Below are 13,162 nucleotides of genomic sequence, written 5' to 3'. Positions count from 1 at the left end.
TTTCCAAATGGTCAGTCCACCCCTGGGCGTGGGTGACGTCAGCACACCAAATTTATAAACTGTTTTTTTTTGTTTTTTGTTTTTTATGAGATAAATTAAAAAAGACCACAATTTTTGAAAAAAAGCTAATTTTTTTCCTTTTTTCTATAAACATATCCAATAAAAAAAATCAAATTTCTTCATAAATTTAGGCCAAAATGTATTCTTCTACATGTCTCTGATAAAAAAAAGTGCCGCTGACATCACCAGTGACATTAATACAGTGATCAGAAATAATATTATACACCATCACTGTACTAATGACATTGTAAAGTGTGTGTTGTGTGTAAAGTGTGCTGCTTTGCTTAGGCAGAGATGAGAAACTGACAGATCGCTCCCACTGTACAGAGCTCTGTGTTGATTGTAATCACAGAGCTCTGGGCTGTGATTGTACAGATCCCAGCTGTGAATAATTGGCTGGGACTTGCTGACAGACACCTGCTGTGTACAATCACAGCGGGTGCCAGTGTGGAGGACACATGGAAGTAGGCAGCAATGTACCCATATGTCACTTTGCCTACAGCGGGCACCCATCCACAGTACAATGTAGGTGGGCGGTCGCAAAGTGGATACTGTATATTAGTACATTTCAGTTTTGTTTTGTCTTGTTTTGCTTTGTTTTTTAAATCTCAAGCAAAACATTTATCCATTTTGGAAATAGTGAGGAAAGTTTATAATTCCTATCAGGTGTCTACTGATTTTTCATCTGGTTTGTGGCCTGGCATTGGGCTGCTGGCTGGGTTTTGGCCTTCAGTCATAGATCCTGCATCTACTGATATTGAGTCCAGGTATAAGTCCAAACACCTGTTCTCTATTACCCATTGCTACTGTCAATGCTCTGAGTTTGATTTCATGGCATCCTTTGCTTACTATGATTTATCCTCAGTCTGTCTGACCAACTGCACACTTTCATCCTCTCCATGTTTTTAGATTGGTGGCCCAGAGCCAGTTTTTGAGAGTCAAAAAAATTAGTGTTTGAAGTAATTTTGAAATATGCCTACAACAATTTATAGGCAAATTGTAAGAAAGAATAGGGGAAAAACAGGGTGTTTTTAAATATAGTAATCTGAACAGAATTCCAGTTTTATGCAATACTATCCTATGAGCATAAAAGCCTTTTCATTTCTTAAGAAATATTGGCAGCAATTAGCACAAGCATACTCTAACATTGCTGATTTACATTTCTCTGACATTTCCAGAGTCCTCATGCAGGCTTTTTGTCTTCATAGTTCTATTAGAGATACACTAGTTTAATCTGACTTCAGAATACACACGATGATCACTGTTTGTTATGTATTCAATGTCTCCTTATAGAGAAGGGGAAGCAGTTTAGACCAGGGGTATTGAATTAAAATTCAAGGAGGTCCAGTCACTAAAATTTTCTTCTGTCCGAGGTCCGATTCTCATGTTTGTGCTATGACTGAGAGTGTAGTCACTTAGGGGTTTATTACTAAACCTGGTTGACTCAGAATCTTGGGCACCTGTGCATGGTAGCCAATCAGCTTCTAACCTCAGCATGTTCAGTTAAGCTTCAGCAATAAAACCTGGAAGCTGATTGGTTTTTATGCAGAAGTGGACAAGATTCTGAGTCAACCAGGTTTAGTAAATAAACCCCTTAATGTCTATAAAAAATTAGAAATGTAAAGGAAGGAAGTAACAGGTGGGTGGAAGGAAGGGGTGGGTGAAATGAAGGAAGGAAGGGGTGCAAGTAAAGAAGGGGTGGGTGGAAGAAAGGAAGGAAGGGTGGATGGAAGGAAAGGGTGGGTGGAAGGCAGGAAGGAAGGGGTGGGTGCAAGGAAGGAAGGGAGGGGTGGGTTGAAAAATGGAAGGGAGGGGTTGGTAGAAGGGAGTGAGGGGTTGGTGGAAGGGAGAGAGGTATGGGTGGAAGGAAGGGAGGAAGGGGTGGAAGGAAATAAGGGAGGAAGGGAGGGGTGGAAGGAAGGAAGGAAGGGAGGGGTGGGCAGAAGAAAGGGAGGGGTGAAAGAAAGGAAAGGAGGGGTGGGTGGGTGGAAGGTAGGTTGGACTCGCGTGACTCATTCAGATGCATCAGAGCTGTCAGCTGCTGTGTTTAGTTTCCCGTCCACATCTCCTCTGAAGCTGCATGGACTGGAGTGTGGGCAGGTACAGGGGGAGGCATAGCAGATTCAGCCTCTCTTCCCTCTTCTCCTATTGGTGCAGAGGATGGAGGGAGGGGCAGGGTATTGAGAAGAGCACAGCAGCAGTGGGAGGGAGAGGGGGCGGGGGGGGAGAAAGAAAACTGAGCTGTCAGGTATGTTTTTTGCAGAGGTGGGGGCGGTGACAAGCAGCGAACTCCTGTATAACTTTCAGTGAAGCAGCTGGAAGCCTCTTCTCCTCTTCTCCCTCCCCACAGCTTCCAGCTGCTTGATTGAAAGCCATAGAGGAGATCGCTACTTGTCACTGCCTCCACCTACACCTCCCACACACCCCTAGTCCCTGCACTGCTCGCCGCCCCCACCTTATTTCCACTCATGGGCGAGTGGAAATTTCAAGGGCTGCAGGGATGGTTGGCAACTCTCCTCTGGGGCGTTCAGACCCCCCTTACTTCCCCCTAATCTACGCCCCTGCTACAAGGGGCAGGACACACACTGTCATGTCATGTTGCTCAGCGGTGGATCTCTCATTGTGGGTTGGCGGTCCGGAAGGGAGCACTGCTGGGTCCATTCTCAGACCGCAGTCCGCCATTTAGTGACCACTGGTTTAGACATAATGGCACAGGTTTTTGCTGCCAAATCAAAAAATATGATACATGCCAATTCTCTTATGTTGTTTATATGTTAACCTATCCTTGTAATCGAATTTAGAATCCACTCAAAAGCTAAAGATAGAATTGCTCAGCATAGACACTCAATTCAATAGAAAAGAATCCAGTTTTACCAGTACCTAAACAAAGACATACAGAAACAAATCTCTGTTTCATGATTTTGGATGAAGTATCTAATTAAAGGGAAGGAGATAGCATCCTTATGCACTTTAAAAAAAATGAGGTGAGGTGTAAAATATGATTAAATAGAACTTTACCCACAGCAAACTTATAAATAATAATGTTATTTAGCAAGGACAGTGCACATTAATAATTATGCTACCAAACTTAGTGTGTGCTGTAAATTGCCTCCAGCATTGTTCCTATTTCTTCTTGCCAGAGGCTGCCATTTTTCAGAAGCCCAGAGTCCTGAGCAGCAGTAAATCTCTAGGCTGTCAGCAGATCAACCTCTACAAATTTGGCACACTGCCAAAAAATAGAGAGCAAATGACCATGTGCAGAGCAGGGTGAGATAGTGTACTGGATTTTAAACAGTATAGGCACTTATGTTTAATGCTTTACATAGCTATACCTGGAAAAGGGGCAAGCATGAAGTGATCCAGCAGGACTTAATTTTCTGACTAAAGTTCCACTTTAAGGTCATTATACCCTGAAGGATTAAATAGAGATTACAATATCAATTTATTTTTGTGACAGTGATCATTTATGTATTTTACTTTAGAAACTTACACACTAGCTGCAGGATGACTCCTGGAATACAATGTTCCTTTTGATTCTTCTGTTGTGACAATCATATATATATACATAACACTATCAAGATTGATATGTTTTACTACATTGGATCTATGTGTATGGGTGAAGGTCTGACGTTCGTGGTTCAGTGTCTACTTTGTACATTGTATAGAAGTTATGTTCCTGAAATCCATTCATACAATTGAATTCATTAGGAATAGGTGACTGTGTTACTTTGATGACATGATTTTCTATTTGTAATTGCAATTGATGAGATACCCTGTTCAGTTTAATTAATTCTGGCAGCAAGGTAAATCTGAATATCACATACTGTACACGGTTACTAAACAAAAATTGGTATCCCATAACTACACATTCCCAGGGAAAACCATGTACAATGACATTTGGTCATGTTAGCGAACATCATCCATTCTATAAGGAACATGGCATTTTTACTAAATAACCATACCAACAAATTGTCAATTTAAAAAAAAAAAAAGAACAGAAATGTATTGCAACCAGTCATTAGATGTGGTAGATGCATTAATAATATTTTACCTTAATAAGAACACTTTTAGCAAGGACAGAAAATACCTGTTAAGCCTAGTACACATGATGATCAGAAAATCATATGAAAAATACTGCTTTTGAAGCGGTCTTACGATAATCTGATTGTTAGTACACAGCTTTCGTTCAAAATCATTTGAAAGAAGAAGCAAGAAAATTTTTTCTTGTACTATACCAGATCACACAAGTTTTGTTTAATCAGTACAGTTTTATATATAAATAGTAATAAATATATTACATGACATAACTTCCCCATTTTTATTTGGTCGTACAAGAATTTTTGTAACTTGAGAAACCTTTTCATATTTTCGATATGAGACTATCATGCAAAAAAAAAAAAAATGGACGATCATTAGTTCGATATTCTCATCGTGTGTACGGGGCTTTAGTCTTGCCAGAAATGCAGTGTCCTTATCACTTTCTGTAAGATTTACTGGAAGTAAAAACATTGTTAAATTTCCTGTGTAAACTACTAATTCCAATAGCCAATGCAATATGCAATGATGATAAACAAAGGCAGACATGTAACATGCTTGCTCTACATTAGCACACAAGCATTAACATGTGTTATGCCTTGCATGAGTGGTGTGTTTAGGCAGCCCATACATTTGAACTGTATGGCCAAAATCTCACAAAAATTATGCATTTTTGGCAGCACAGTGCAGCATTGCCAAGGATTATCTTAAGAAGGTTCAGAATGAAAGACAATAAATTGCACCAACATGTTTAATGCACATTACCATACATTGAGGCACTGTGCACATTAATGCAGTAATGAAGTAGTATGAATGGGCTCTTGCTGTAACTTTTGCTGGATAGTTTGAACTTACAGTATATGCAAAATGAAAAAATAATGATTTAAGGATCAAGTCAATAGGAATTAAAAGTAGCAAAATACAATAAATAATACTCGTGAGCCAAAATGTGATACTCCCCTAACGTGATAAATAAATAACTATAATCATATATATCAAATAATGGTGCATCAACACTTTACACAATACTCATTATCTGTGCAAAAACATGGACTATACATAAAACATATATATCTACAGATACATATACGTGCCGCGCTCCATAATATTCTTAAAAACTCATATACTGGTGATTATTCAAATAATAATGTGAACAAAGTTACTGTGCTTCAAGCCAGTGCAACATATAGTGCATTTCAAAATAATGTTCATCCAATATTCAAAACAATTTCATAAACAGTCCTCTTTGTGCTTCTATGATATTTCAGTGACAAGTGAGGTGTATTGTGCCACACTCCCCGTGCTCTATAGATAGGTGTACGCTCACCTCCTTATTTAGCCAGACAAGCTGGCTAAAAACACTTTTTGTCCTATCAGGACAAGGTGGGAATCTTCACTCTATATGCGTGTTTCCATCCGTATTTGTGGATTGCCTTATTTCTGCCGCCAGGAGTCTCCATCCTTCCACACTTTAGCCTCAATGGGTGTTTTTAGAGATGGTTTAGATGGTATTTCCTCCTCCCAGTAAACCATGTAAAAAAGAGCCACAATAGTGCCTTATCCTTTGTGAGGTTCAACCCTTTTATTAGTAAGTAAAATCGCCACTCACATTTTGTTCAGCAGTACTGTGTTCAGCTGATATGTGCCCAGATCCTGTGTTTGTAAGTGCTGCTCGTCCACCGCGGCGTCGTGACGTCAGAGCCCCTCCCCTTATATATGTATCTGTAGATATATATGTTTTATGTAAGGTATTAAAAGTAGGTTACAGGGGGGCTACAAAGAAAAAACTAAAACAAACACTGCACTGCTTTTGACAGACTGCATCAAATATGTATTATATATAATTTTTTATTTTGCCTATAGTTCTACTTTAGACATTTTTGACTTGATTATAAAAACAACCTCAATAAAAACAACCACTAGAGCTGATGTTGCCACCACGTGCCCTTCACCTTGGTGATGACAGGGCAGTCACCTCTACCGCTCTTTAATGGTCTCATTCAGTGATTTCTGAGTACCTTTCAAGTGCCCCTGAGCCTATGCAATGGACAAGGCAAAAACCTGAAATTCTGTTTTGCAGCTGGAATGCAGGGAGAACAGGAACTACATATTTTGGCAGGGATTTTGGCAGCTCTTCAGGAGCAGGCCAAAAAGCGCCTCATGTCATCTTGTGTCAGACAAGATTGTGTCTGACAAAGACACCTACCTATCCACCCTTCAACAGGGAAATTTTCACATACATACCTCGCTTTGGCACAAGTTTTTAACAAGGTAGTGCAGTGATTCCTGGTTAACTACCCTGGATTTAAAATGTTCTATGTCAGACTAGTAGATTCTGCAGCCATTTTGGGTTGTCATAGTGTTTTCCTGGCTGAAATGCAACACAATTTGCCTGGCAACCACTAAAGACTTGATACACCCATGAACCATGACTTGACTTTAACAATGCTAAAACAAGTCACTGGATCCTGCTTCTGGATGTGTGTATCATCTTTTCACAATTAAAAGAGGAGACCAGAATAGTGAGCTAAATCTCAGTCCCTTTGGTGTTTCTGCTGGAGCACAAATGACAGTGTAATAGAATGGACCCTGGATGAACAGCAGAAGAAGGAAGAGAAGGACTTTCTGCTGTCTCAGACCCAGCAGGATCCTTTGCCTACTGCCTTCATTTCAGGTAGGCAGAGACAATACAATACTCCACACTGTACAATATTTTTTCCCCAAATTTTTTTTTGCATTGGCACTTGTCTTCCATGGCAGTACCCTAGGTTTGAAAATTGCCAGAACTGATTTTCAAGATTCGCCCCTTAGACTTTAAAATGGAGTTCATATTAAAGTTTGGAGTTATTGGACTTTAAAATGGGTTTAATAAACAGCCTGTTAGCAGCTGTCTAATATCTATCTACTACAGAGAAAATTTACAGATCTGCCAATGAAGAAATGAAGTAATGAGTATGTGGAATGAAAATTTTTCCGTGCTACTAAAACAAATAGTGGTTAAAAACATAGCTCTGACTGCAATATGTGCTTCCTCTCTGGCACTGTCATCCACAGAATTATCAACACTGCAATGCCTCCCCAATACTCTTACAGGCTGAATAACATCCAGCGTCATTCAACACTCTTCCTGTGAGTGCAGGGCATAATGGATCACCTGAGATCCTTAAATAAGAAAAAAAATACATGTAAAGGGAGGAAATCCAGGTGGGAGAGGAGCTTTGAGCTTTAAAAAAATGTGATTGCAGTTTCATAAGTACCTTCAGGTTAGCATTAGAATGGTAACTTAAAATTAGTGTCCACTACAGATTCCTGTTTAAAAGGTGATGGTGTAAAGGAAATACATTTCAAATGATTTTGTTATTCTAGTATTCATCCTGACATACAGTAAGTATTTTAGAGATAATATATATGTGCCATACACCTAGAATAGAAATTGGCACTCCACAAACTAGTTTTAGCTGTACTAGTGTAAGCAGTTTACCTTGGAAATATCAGAACTTTTCTGGTTATACCTCTTGTATTGTTTCTGATATTAGCAAACTCTAAAAGATTCTGCTGGAACACACTATTCCCTGCAGTATATCCTCAGCCAATCTATTTAGGATTTTTTGCAGAGCCATATTTCATAGATCATGCTCTGCATTGAGATGGAAAGGCATTCCTCAGTGCCTATCAAAGGTGAATAGTGTGCCATAAGGATTAACATCTAGCATGCAGCATTTTTACTGTAAGAATTATAGCTTCTTTGCTACAATATATAAACATTTACTTCTTTCATACTGACAGTATAATCTGCAATCTTAAATTATTCTAAAGATGAGGCCATGAAAGAAACTGTAACCTGCTTGAATAGTTGAAAATAATGTTTAACTAATTACATTGCTGTTGGTAAATTGGAACTTTCAAGTCTCACACAGTTTTTAGAAAAGCATTTTAATGTTTAAGTAAATCATAGCATAAATGGCAAAACATGTTAAAGCATTTCTTTAACTATGTTTGACCTTTGTCATTGAGATTATGTCACCACTGCAACTCTAAGCCTTAAGGCCCTAAACAGAATTTGGGGAGCAGAATGGGTTCCCATTACTATTTTTTTATTCTTATGACAACAGAAGAGAGAACTGCTAACATTCTGCCTGGGGAGTATACACAATCAAACCCCTTTACAGTAAGCCCAGCCTATGTGCTGTCAAATAATGCCAAAGCAATTTGAAAGCAGAAATGACTATTTTTGCAGTCAGGTATAAAAAGACTACAAATACAAAAATGAAGTTTATTGCAGAATAACTAATATATAAAGAATAACTAGTATAAAAAAAATAAGTCACGTAAGTAATATACACAAAACCACAGCCCATCCATAGCCCCTAAACTATTTCAAGCTGAACACGCTAATGCAATAAAAAAATGGATCCACATTGTAGCTCACAATAGCATGTGCATCGTGGTGTGCGGCACCAAAATTCCAGCGAGCTTTTCTCTAGTTCTGCTGCACTGATTGAGGTCTTTAGCAATCAAGCTAATTATCAAGACATCCAAATTAATTTATTGGAAGAGCACCAGCCCAGGGGCTTACTTCTCAACCCAGCCTGCCATCGCACATCTGGGAGTGCTACACTGGCACGAAAAACTCAAAATACAACGGGAATGTGTAGTATGCACTGTCCTTCTTCCCCGCTGCCTTTCCCCCCATATTTGGTCCATATCATCATCACCATACAGATGTTATTCAAGTGGGACAGTCTCCAGGACCAAATTGTGTTGATGGTTGAGTTTTTCTTTCTTTTCTGTGTCAATATTTTTATTGAAATGCAGATCAATACAAAACAACTCCTCACCCGTTCAGGCGTTGCAGACCAATAGGTGAACATATAACTAAACAGGCGATGACTATAACACTTTGGAATCGTTACAAATATTCATAATGCAGTCGTGTGACCAAGGCCACAGTACAGCTTCAATGTCCCAGATGCAAATCCTGGGAGGACAAATGGTAGATATTATTATTATTATACAGTATTTATATAGCGCCAAAGGGTGTGCTCAGCGCTGTACAGTAGCAAGGGGGACAGAACATGAGACAAGACAGTAACAATACAATACACGAGGGGTTCGAGGGCCCTGCTCTTTCGAGCTTACAATCTAGGACATATACAGGTGAAGCTCGAAATCAATGTTATCAATCAATCGATTCACTTGGAAAGGAATAAACCGGAATAGAGGGAAACTGAAAAGAAGAAAGCGAAAAAGAAGAGGAATCAAAGCAAGAAATGTGAGTAGAAAAGGAAGGTGTAGGCTCCTGCAGGCCTGGATCCCAATTAATATTTAAGAAGCCCCCAAACCCAACAGGGAAAGGGTAGGGAACACGTAGGCCCACCAGGGATTTTTTTTTCTTTTCAACCTACATCATTGGACCACATGATTGACGATGGATTTACATCGGAGGCCTTTTTTTCTTTATTTATTTTTTTTCTGGGGGAGGGGGGTATTTTTTAATAAAGGACTTATCGATAGGTGTGTGTTTATTTACTGGTAACATTTATTCATTCAGGTGGTATGGTGGTATCTGGGGACCCCCTTATTGTTTAACAAGGCTTCTTGATTCCATTAAGTCCCCAGACTGAAGATCCCCTCAGCCATTGGCCCAGAGTTGTGAGGGAAAAGGCCCTTGTCCTCATCAATATGGGGACAAAGTGCATTGCCAAGAGGGTCTCTTTTGGTAAGGTATCAACCCCCTCATGTTGAGGGCGTGTGACCTGATATAGCACAAGAAGTATAAAAAAAAAGGGACCCAAGCTTATCCTCCTAGGTTAGGGGGGATATGCTTGGATAAGGGTCTGGTATAAATTTTGGGAAAGCCCATGCAAAAAAAAAAAAAAACGCAGAGTCCCCCAAAATCTATACCAGATTCTTATCCAAGCCTTATACGGAGCTTTATCTGAAATTGAAGGGCCTAGTAAGAACTTTAAAGAGGACGTCAAGTTTTTTATACTATATCTGCACCTTTGTTTACATTCACCTATCAAGTCAGGAATCCTCAGCTGACAGCTGAATGTGCAGTTATAAGTATCTGGTTGTTACGATGCCAGCTACTGCCAGCTCCTTGACAACTAAGAGTCCGGAGCAGGAAGCTGTCACATTTAGTAGCGGCAGTAATACTGTTGCTAAATATCTTTTTTCCTGCTGCAGTCAGATGTCCAGCTTGGTACCCAATTTATTCCCCATTATACCCATTAACTAAACCTACTGAATGCCATATTTCAGTCCAAAAGGTTCAAACCACACTGGCAGCTCATCCCTACTCTCCAAATGTAAAGCAATACATCAGATGCCTAGACTCACAGCTGGAGACCCCCAGTGTATGTCTGCTACAACCCAACATAACAAAGAATGGTAATCATTCAGATCAATTTGTAATCAGTACTGGAATGGTGTGCAATGACAGGACAGTAAACTGAACAACACACAACATACAATTCAACTAGTCAGCACAAAATAGCTATTTAAACTGTTCAAACATTTACTTAAAAATAAAAATCTTATACAGTATATTGAATTTTATTGCAAAGAGACCTTCCATCATCTACCTCATACTACCCCTGACAGTATTTCATACCTGGAAATGGATATTGTTCTCTACACAGATCCCACACGTGAGAGTAGAATCTTCCTTGTACTCCCTTCCTACGTTGGGTGAAAGCACAAGAAAGGGTCTGTTTCAAAGGGGTTCCAGATTCCCGTGTGTTATGGATGTAGGAGTAAGCTATAATTTTACAATAATAGACCTTGCTGAGTGCCTGTTTATGGGTCAAGAATTCTTTCTAATGTCTCACCTGTGGCTTGAAATGTTATACTTTCTGTCTTGGTTGTGTCCGTGGCTTTTTCTAGGTTTGTTTCCTTCTACAGCACATACACCGTTCTTATGTTTTAGTTAATATATTATCACACTTGACATCATTATATGTGTCACCATTTGAATGCATTTAAGCACAATGTATGGAACTAATAAAGTATAGTAAACATATCAGTTAGGTTTAGTGCAAACTACTGAAACTTTGGTATTTAATAGAACCCTGCCCTGTTTTCTTAGCCTCTGTCAGAATGAGATCAAGCACATCATGCCTAATAAAATTTGTATCAGATCATTGTTCATTGAGCCTGCTATTAAACCAGGATAGGACTCCTTAGCATTTGTTGTGCTCATCTAGAGCATGCAGATTCAATACAAATACTTTTATTGATATAGTAGTCTGATATTTTGTTTATTTTGTTCAAAACAACAATACCTTTATATCATGTGCTGTGAGCTACTACTTGCTACTATCTAGGGGCCTCAAGAGTGGATATTAGAGAACCAATAGGGTGAAGCTTTGCTGTCAAAGCAGAAAGCCTCAAAATACAGTATTATTACAAAATAAATGTAAGCATGCTGCATTGCCTCAGAGGCCCTCTACCAGCTGCCCTGCAAGAATAGATAATATATCCACTTTTATGTCTATAATATTTCTCTAAACTTCTCCCTACAGGAACGCAGTTCATCTTCTGGGCGGGGGGGGGGGTCCAACTGCATTGCAATCTTTGCCCCTTTGCAGCATTATAGCAGCTCTACACTCTGTCTTTTTGCTAAGCAAGTGTGTAATCTATCCACACCTCATCTTCTAACTGATGACATTGAAGGACAATAGTTATTTAGCATAGAGGCATCTATGGACAGCATCATTATCAATCTAAAGAGGTGGTAGTATTAGATGTATTAGCAGATATATTGTGGCAGAAAGACAAATGGAAGCTATTTCCAAAGTTCACATCCAAAATAGATCACAATGTGTATCAAGTCCAAAACATCACTTCGTGCATTAAATCCAGAGAAATCCACTGTGAAAAATAATTTAGACTTGTATCTAACACCTTCACCAAACAGCCCCCATAGGTGTAAGCTCACAAAAAACTCCAAAACTGGAGCAATGAGCTGTTGATGGTAACTTCATATTAGCCTGCCATCAAAACCTCAGCAGTGCTCTGCTCAAAAAAAAAAGGTGTAACACACTCATAGTGTAAACCATATAAAAACTATGTTATTATAAAATCAGTTGCATTCATTTGAGATAAAACATCTCATCCCTGATGACGTTGTGAAGACGAAACATGTAGTGCGGAGCTACATGGGTAGAGGAGAGATAAAGCCAGACTTGAGATATCACCAGCCCCTGCTATACTCACCTGATTTTGGCTTTGTACAGCATTTTATGAAGATAAGAGGGGAGGTGGTGACAAAGTACATTGTGGTGAGCCCTTGATGTTTTATCTCATGTGAGTGCAACTGATTTTATAATAAGCACCAGCAGGAAATTCAACCAAAGAAAACCTGCAAAAGCAACAAATCATAGAGCTTTTAACATACAGCAAACAGTAGTGCAATAATGTTTGATGCAACAATTGCCTCACCACAGAAGTCCAGTTAAACAAACTTTCCCTGAGGAAAAACAGTGACTGCAACAAAGTCATTAATTGCCAAGGAGACTACCCATATCCTGCAGTTCTCTCATAATAGGGGGGATCAGCCAACATGATCAGAACACCTGCAGTAGGATGAGGGAGGTGCCCCGACGGCTGCACCAAAAGCACACATTCTTTAATAATGCTGCACCCCCCATTCAGGTCTTTGTAGCAGGCCTTAAACTTTTGATTGGCCGGTTGGTCTCCTTACTGGACCGGAACAGACAAGGCACTTTGGTAAAGTTCAGCTCACTGAACATTTCTTCCAATAGGTAAGGAAATTCAAGGCCATATTCAACTCTGATGTAGGCACACAAGAGTCATGCCATTTTGGTGAGCCTCAGGTAAGCGCCTTCACCTGGAGGTAGGAACAGATGCGTAGCCCGAAACAGGGGGACTGGAGGGCTGTAGTCTTCATGGCAGGTGTCATCCTTGTAACAGGTGCTGTCAGCTGAATAGTAAGCATGGACATGAATGATTTAAAAAAAAAGAAATAACAAAAGGTGGGAAATGACACGGACTTTCATTGTATTGTTCATTTAAGCACAGAAGACTCCATATTGTTTGAAAT

The sequence above is a fragment of the Staurois parvus genome, unplaced genomic scaffold (assembly GCF_062004578.1).
Source record: "Staurois parvus isolate SC_StPar_1 unplaced genomic scaffold, SC_StPar_1.0 ptg000153l, whole genome shotgun sequence".
NCBI classification, from domain to species: domain Eukaryota; kingdom Metazoa; phylum Chordata; class Amphibia; order Anura; family Ranidae; genus Staurois; species Staurois parvus.
This window is presented reverse-complemented; position numbering follows the sequence as displayed.